An 8,248-nucleotide genomic window follows, 5' to 3' on the forward strand; every position below is an offset into this window, starting at 1 on the left:
ACGCTAATCATATTCAGCTGGAATTGACAGCCTGCGTAGGCCGTGCGACCTGACTGTCACAATTTCAGTTAGCAGACTCTAAGCGAGTATCCAACGTGAAAAGAGCAACGACAACTCTCAATGGTTGCGTGCGTCGACATTTATCATCAGCTTCGACGAACAGCATGCTCCACTACTACCGGATCTTTCACGGTTCCCGTGTGGCGCGCTTTCTTCAAGGCGCTGCGAACATGGGGCATTATACAACTGAGCTTGTTTGAGAGGCTTGTCGCAAAGATGTGAGAGTGAATTATCGATTTTTCGTGGCCCTTGTTTATACTTCGAAGCGCACTTCGCCGCAGAAAGAGGCTCGGTGTAAGTTCTCGTTTCAAAGCAGCATGCTTATTGGAAATCCCGTCCGGACGAATATTGTCACGTGGTAGTGATTGTGACGAACGCAGTAGCAAAAGTGTAAATGGCAAAACTAAATTTTTATTGGACGAACTTGTGCCCTCAAAAGCAAGTTACACTTGAAGCACAATGATAGCGACAAAAACAGTCGGTGATCGTCGGAAAATCTGAATTGCGGGTCAAGCGCGTCGGCTTTTATATATCAGTCGTCGAACGTTCCAAAGTATTCGCTGGGACCCGCGTGTCTTCCACAAAGTTCTGCGCCATTCGCGTCGCGCAGACATGCAATCAGATTACAAAAGGTTCGGTGACAGACAGCGGATGGAAGCATCGATAATATTCCAGAAACTTCCCATACACGCAGGCGCGTTCTGCGCTGTGCCATAACATTTGTTAGGCGGTGAAACGTGGTCACCTGATAATATAAACAAGTACACGTCTCAATATCTTAGGCTGCAAAAACCCGCTAGCGCTGCTATTCCAGACGGCAAGGTGAAACTTTCCGTTCAGTAGTCACCGAACGATGAAGAGGATTGTTCAGGCTTAGAGTCCTGAATAACCGTACGGCGACGATGGTCGAGCTCTGCTGCTCACAGCCGCGTCGAAACTATAGGTCGTCAGAAAAATGGCGGACGCGGCCAATGTTTCCAGGAAAACCCATTTAGAGTATTTTTTATTACATAGGCTCGAGCGGATTTAGTTTTCTCCATCCTTAGTCTATTTAGTCGTGCTTTTATTGCCATCAACGCACTTTGACAAGTGCAGGAACTCTGGAAAGTCAGTCATGCTGGGTAGGCAATATGTTCAGCACATCTTTCTGCGTGGATCTCTCTTTCTGGTCTCTTGACGCCTGGAAGTGACTCATACCGTCAAACTGTTGATCTACCAGTGACCTCACCTTTTTGACGTCCTGGTAGGGTGCCAGATCGGGCCTCCGCTGCAGCAATGACTCCGCGGTGAGTCCAGAACTCACCCTGCAGCGCACGCCAAGTGCGCACAAGGCAGCCAAAAGAAGCCATACCGAAGCCATGACGGGGAACACGAACGTATACGTAAGCGAAGGTTCGAAGAAAGAGTCTGGCAGCCAAGTTGGTAGCTCGAACGCTGCTTAATGGCAGGGTGCTGAGCTTTATATAGCACATTTAGCGCGGCATCTCGCCCGCGCCGCAGCCGTGGCAAAGGTTCAGTGAACTCACTCTTTAGGCATAACACAGTGGGGCTCGCACATGTGGCGTATCGCGTGTGCCACTTTCACGCACGTGGTGCGGCATAGCTGGTCCGGACCATTGCCCACCACCAACATTTCTGTTTTGCATGTGTGTTTTGAACAGATGCCTGGAACGTTGCAGCTTCATTTCCAGCGACACTAGCGTACGAACACGCGCGGAAATTCCCAACAATCGAGACATGTGCGTGGTGCCCAGCGAGGTGAGTAACCTCACGAGGCAAAAGTTGTAAATAAACACCTACATACAAAATGGTCTGTTTACTCAGGCTGTTTTATTTATTTTTCTACTGTTTTCTCATCGTCACGGGTAATCGTCGCGTTGTTCTGTTCATGGATAGACAGCGTATATAATACAATTTATAAAAAGAAAGCTAACGCTTAGCATGTTAACAATAACTTAAAGCGCTTATCTAGCATTACTTCAAAATAAGATATTGAGAAAGCAATAAGAAACCTACCTATAGGATGCTTACTAGTAGAGATATAAAATTGCAAGAAATTCTCATTGCGTGAAAAACGAATGAAAAAAATTCTTGCGTCGAACTTTTGCAAACTCTAGGCAAATATCCTACCCTTTATTAGCATCCGGATGTGAAAAGAGCTGGCTAATTTCAAAGGCACGCTTTCCAAACTTATGGGGGAACTCCCATAATGCCGGCAACTCTGCGCTGCCGTAAGTTTTCGGTCGCCGTTGCGAGGCATACATACGGGCAGGCTGTTGGTCGACTGCGACATCGCGTTGTAGCATGTTTTCGCTGCTATGCAAACAGTGTGTGCGGTTCCGGTCACAAGGTACACAAGTGTGCAAATTCAATAGGGCGTTCAGTACGCAGGCTTCACCTGAAACACGGCCATGCGTGGCCGTGCCGATGGTTTGTCCGTACCTCAATCCTATTTTTCGCGCAGTTAAGAGCAGCAGTCTTAATTAGCCAGCCACTAAAGCGTACTTACAAGGATGTGTACAGCACGCACGAGACAGTTATCCGTTTTCCCGCGGCACTACTGAAATAAAGAGGTTTGTCACTCGCTCACATCGGCCTAGATGACACCGACCACTTTTTCTTGAGCCGAGAATTCGACATGCCGGGCAACAGCGGCGGCGACAAGCTGTCAGGCTCGTATGGCCGAGAGGTCCAGCGTTAGCAGAGGCTCCGATTGGGGCGTGGCGCCGATGACCACGCGCGATTGCTACATTGCACGACACATCGCAGTATGTCGTCCTTTCTGGTTTGAAGTGCAGCAATCTGTTAACGGGATAGTTGGTCATGTTTCCCGAATGTGTCGATATACGTTACTTTCTTTGAATTAGCCATACAGCGCGAGCTGCTGAGAGTGTGCCCGTTCTTGGCCAATCCTTCAGAATAGCTGCGTCCCACTGCGACACAAGGGGTACGGAATGCCTGAATGTTGTTTGATATCCACCTAATAAAGTGTTTCGCTGATCATTACTGAATTTGTTGATTTACATAACTTATATTGATTTAGCCATTCGATACGTGCCGAATTTAAACGAATTTGTTGAAGTACGTTACTTTGTTTGATTTAGTCAGTCGGTACGTTTTATTTGGAACGTGCCCGTTTTTTGGCCAATCTACCACAATGGCTGTGTCCATGGGCGTAGCCAGGCGGGGGGGGGGAGGTGGCTTATGGGGCTTCAGCCTCCCCCCCCCCCCCGAAATTTTTCCGGGCTGTGATGCACCGCCAATCAAAACAACCCATGACGCCGGAAATCATTCTGAATTTCCTTTAGAATGTATTTTTGGCGCCCGAAAAAAATATTTCGGCGCGAAGATTAGGAACTCGGGCTGGATTTTGTGGCGACGGCCATGCACCTGGAGTTACATAACGCAAACATCCCCGCCCGATCACAAAGTTTCAAAGGCGCTTTGATGGCGAGCGGGCCCGCCGCGGCATCTCGCAGAGGCCGCAGAATCTACGGAGCGCATGGATTTCAATTACGAAACTTTATAGGTATAAAGATCACATAATGTTTTGATGCGAAAGGTTCCAAAGTCGTGCTTTACATTTTCAATTCCGGATCTTTGTGGGTTTGATGTTCTATTAACATTTGATGGCAAAGCTGCATTTACTTTTCTAAAGTCGTACATCGGACCATACAACGAAACGAGCGAAATCAATGCACTACCAGACAAGTTGGCAAAGCAGCCGCGAGGTCCGATGAGACGAAGCGTTCTGATGGTTCATATTTGGCATCATGTCACACAAAACAATATCAACATATTTTTCACCTGCGCCAAAGCATCCATGTCAAGACACTAAAGCCAGCGAAGGTAACTGCGTTCTTATTTGTTTTTTCTACTTTGAATTTCATTCGCGAGGACACATTGAGCCTCTCCATTTTTTTTTCTCGCTACCCGCAGGCTACCAGAGCCAGCCAGAGGTTATGCGTTTTCATGTGTTGCCCTCACAACCGCGCGGCCCACTGCGGTGCGCGTTCGTTTTTCTCCGGCCGAGCGGATTGCCTCGGAGAGTTTTGGACGCTTTCTGGCCAACAGACAAGAAAAAGAAGCAATGGTCGCTCGCCGCCACCATTGTGGGGACTCGACAGATTGCAGCGCATTGACTTGAGGGCATCACCATCGTTTCGGGGTTATCGCAACCTCTCCGGAAAGTCGTTTGTCTCACCAGTGTAGGATAACGAGCAGCATGCATATGGTTCTCTGTGGACCAAGCGTCTCGAGTTTTCTTCGATATTCCTGCGGTAGCCACATTAGGTGCCCAAAGTAGGCATTCGATTGTGGCCAACGTGCTTTCCTTTGCGTTTCTTCATTTCGCTGCCTCCCCCCCCCCACACACACACACGAAAGACATTGTTGCCGCGCAGCAAATTGTCGCATGCTGGAAGTTCGATTTTGTTACTACTTCTGCGAAAAGTAATGGGCCATAGGACTCTTCACTTGCCGGATACTCTTACTATGTTGCTGCGATAGCAATTAGGTGGACACTCAAGGTGCATTCCTGCCGTCGCCGTCGTGTTCCGTATGAAGTCCAAGGGCGATAACATCGTCAGCGCGTGCCGCATGCTGTATGTGCGAGTGAAAGCGTAGCGGGAGGGGGGGGGAGGTGAAGCCGACGATGGTGGGTCAGTCTTGTGTACGCAACGGGAAAAAGCGGGAAGGAAGTGCGCCGCCTTCCGTCGCGCGCGCTGCATCGGGGGAGTGGAGTGCGGGCCTTAGGATTCCGTGATCTGTGAATCTGCGATCGCGCAACATGTTTAGTTGCCTTGTTTGACGCATTATACAGGGTGTTTTAGCTAACTTTAGCCAGAGTTTAAAAATATGCCGATGCACTCTAAGACGACGCGACCAAATTCATGTATCTCACTTTTGTATGCACTGTGTAGCTATTTCTGTGCTTTGTTTAACTAGAAAATGAGTCAAGATTATTGACTAACTTCTGAAGCAACGAAGCTAGCAAAAAAATTAGAATTAGAAAGTTTCAGAGCGCTTTGCAAAGCGTCCGAATAAACAGTTCTGTCTTTTTATCTATTAAATATTAGTGTTTTTCAGCTCACTGCGGATTCCCGCGAAATACACAAAACACAACGTGACATGCCCGTCGTGATTGCACTGCTCCCAAGCTTACCGTGCACAAACAGCCATAGGTGCACTAGCTGCCACTCAAAAAGCGACAGAGCAGCGACGCAAGCGTTGGTTGTTCGATTTAAGCTAGCAACCGTCATATCCTGTGATGTGCAAAGCGACTGATGGACGTGGTTGTACTGGTAGGTGGTAATTCCAGACAGCGATAAACAGACTATCGTGCATCGGCCGCTAAAGCGCGAGAAATTTAGTGATGCCTTTTTCCAACGAGGAAAAAGGAAACCCGATCCTTGCCCTAGTAGCTGCAAGCAGACAGAGACGGCAGGCTGCAAGAATATTTCGAAGCTGGCACCCGGGTACGAGACTGAGCCCGATGACAAAATTCAACACCTATGAGTTGCTGAAGCAAGCCGGCAGGCTCAGAAGGAAGAGGCAGAAAGATTCAGTCATAAGTAATGAGGTTCGCTCCAACGTTTTGTCTTTCACGGCGGCTAATCCACACGCTAGCACGCGTCGCGTGGCGCACAGCTCGGGGCGTCCTACTGCCTGGATGATTTTGAAAACAGCTGGACTGCACCCTTATCGCCTGCAGTGGCATCAATGCCTGGAGTCAAGGGATTTACAAAAGAGACTCAACTTTGAGAATTGGATTTTGATTCTGGAGGAGTAGGATTCTGACTTTCCCACCAAGGTATCCGGACTGACGAGATGAACTTTTCCTGAAATTGCCAAGTAAATATCTACAACGCCCGCTATAGAAATGAGAAAAATCCCCACTGGCCAGGAATATCCCGCCGCCAATATCAGTGGTCATTTAACGTTTGGTGCGGAATATATGACAGCACAGTCAACGAGTCTGCCCACGAGGCTGCGCGTGGCTTTACCGACCGCGCTGCCCTCGGGTCGGGCGACTCTCTCCCCGGACACCGAGACGCTCCTCTCACACACAAAGAAATAACTAAATTCTTCTACTTAGAGAGAAGGGTTTTCCCCCCGCCTCACTCCAAGTTAAGCAGGCCGCAGGCGGTCACACTAAGACTTCTGCAAACGAACTCGTACCCAAATCCGGCGTCCCTTAATATCATATATCCAGAGATTTATCCGAATTGTTTTTGCGTGGCCTGTGGTGAGGTAGCTACGTTGCCTCATATGCTCTGGGAGTGCGGGTCGCTGGGCCCGAAGTTCACCAAGGAAGAGTGGGACGCCCTCCTGCGAAGTCCCGTCTTTGAGGATCAAATCCTGGCCGTCCAGCGCGCCCGCGATCGGGCCGGCAGACTAGATCTGTCAGTCCCGTCGTGGGATTAGCCAGGTGCGCGTTTTATCGCGCTTTGCTGGACCAAATAAAAGTTTATTCACTCACTCACTCACTCAGTCATTGGCCCAATTTTTTTAACAACACTCTGACCGGCAAGAGGTCTGTCAGTTCCTTTAATGGCAGGTTCAAGACTTCTGCTGCAACATGCCACTAGCCCTGCTTGACGCAATGTAGTGTCAGCACGACGGGGCCAGTCAAGCACGACAGTCAAGCACGAGCAAGCCTTGATGTTACTTTTCCCGGGCAATTGACAGGGAGAAACGGGCCTGTGCTGTGGCTGGCAATGTCATCTGACCTCAACCCTCTTGACTTTTTCTTCTGGGGCTATATTAAGGATCACGTATACACGACGGAAACGACGACTCCAGAAGCCTTAAAGGAGAAGATAATTGAAGTCTGCCACAGCATTTCACCGACGGTGCTCAAGGCAGCGACAGCAAGCGTTCTCAGAAGATCCCAGTGTTGTATCGCTGCAGAAGGTGACCTCTTCGAGCGCTTGCTGTGAAAGCGCATGGAAAACAAACGTAAATTCAGTGAAATACCACGTCTGGTCATTAATGATACTCGTATTCCACCATTTTGCTTAAACTTAGCTTTTTATTTAGGGATATTCAATTTGCTTACAGCTATCGCGAAATGACGGCCCTGTTGCTTCCGGCAGCACAAGCGATAACCGCTGCGTCTGCTTATCGCTATGACTAACTTTCGCGAAGGCTGGCATAAACGGCACAGCCGATGCCTATGTGGTTACCCTGTCGCCATTTAAGTGGTAGCGCGCCTATGGCTGTTTGTGCGCGGAACGTTGGGGAGCAGTGCAATCACTTGCAGCAAGTTTTGCAGTTCGCGGGCATCATCAGTAAGCCTAATACCTAATACCACCTAATATACCATCTAATATATATATAGAAAGACAGAAACTGTTTATTCGGACGTTTTGCTAACCGCCCTGCAATTTTCTAAATGGAATTATTTTCCTAACTTCGTTACTTCAGAAGTTGGTTTATTAATCTTGACTCAGTATATAATTAAGCAAAATACAAAATATAGTGTGACACACCACGTACAAAAGTTAGCAACATGCACTTGGTCGCGTCGTCTTAGAGTGCATCGGCAAATTTTAAAACTCCGGCTAAAATTACCTGAGACACCCTGTATAAAGTGACTTTTGCTTAGATACATAGATTTATTGGTTACTTAAACGTATATTTAAATATCTTGTCGCGAGGTTTTGTGGATACATGCAGTGAACTTTGTTTCCTGAGAAACTTTTTTTTTGCTTTTTATCAGTCTTTATCTTAGCATCTGTGTATTCCATTGTACTTCGAATTTCTAATGTATATTTTGCAAAACTGCTGCTTTTTATATGGGATCTCTGTTGCGACTACCATTTCGGTGCAATTACAATGCACAACCACTGACAGCTGCTCCTGCGCAGTACATTGGAATGAAGGACAGCGCCACTGAGATTTTTCCCTGGCCGTTGCATATGTGCAAAAAAGTAAACAAAGCTTTCGAATGACAAAGTATCATTAACATATTTATCCTCAACATGTTCATTTCATGGGCTTTACATTTATCATATCAGCGGCATGCACTCTTTTGCATGTTTCGCATTGATATAGTTCTAAAGCTCGTGTGATATATTCTTTCTGAATAAATAGACAAACAAAATGCATGGAAGCATTGATATCAGTTATTTCTGGCACAATTTTTAGGACATAAGAATACAGTATTTTATGAAAAGATACATAT

This window comes from Dermacentor albipictus, chromosome 5 (genome assembly GCF_038994185.2).
Source record: "Dermacentor albipictus isolate Rhodes 1998 colony chromosome 5, USDA_Dalb.pri_finalv2, whole genome shotgun sequence".
Lineage (NCBI taxonomy): Eukaryota > Metazoa > Arthropoda > Arachnida > Ixodida > Ixodidae > Dermacentor > Dermacentor albipictus.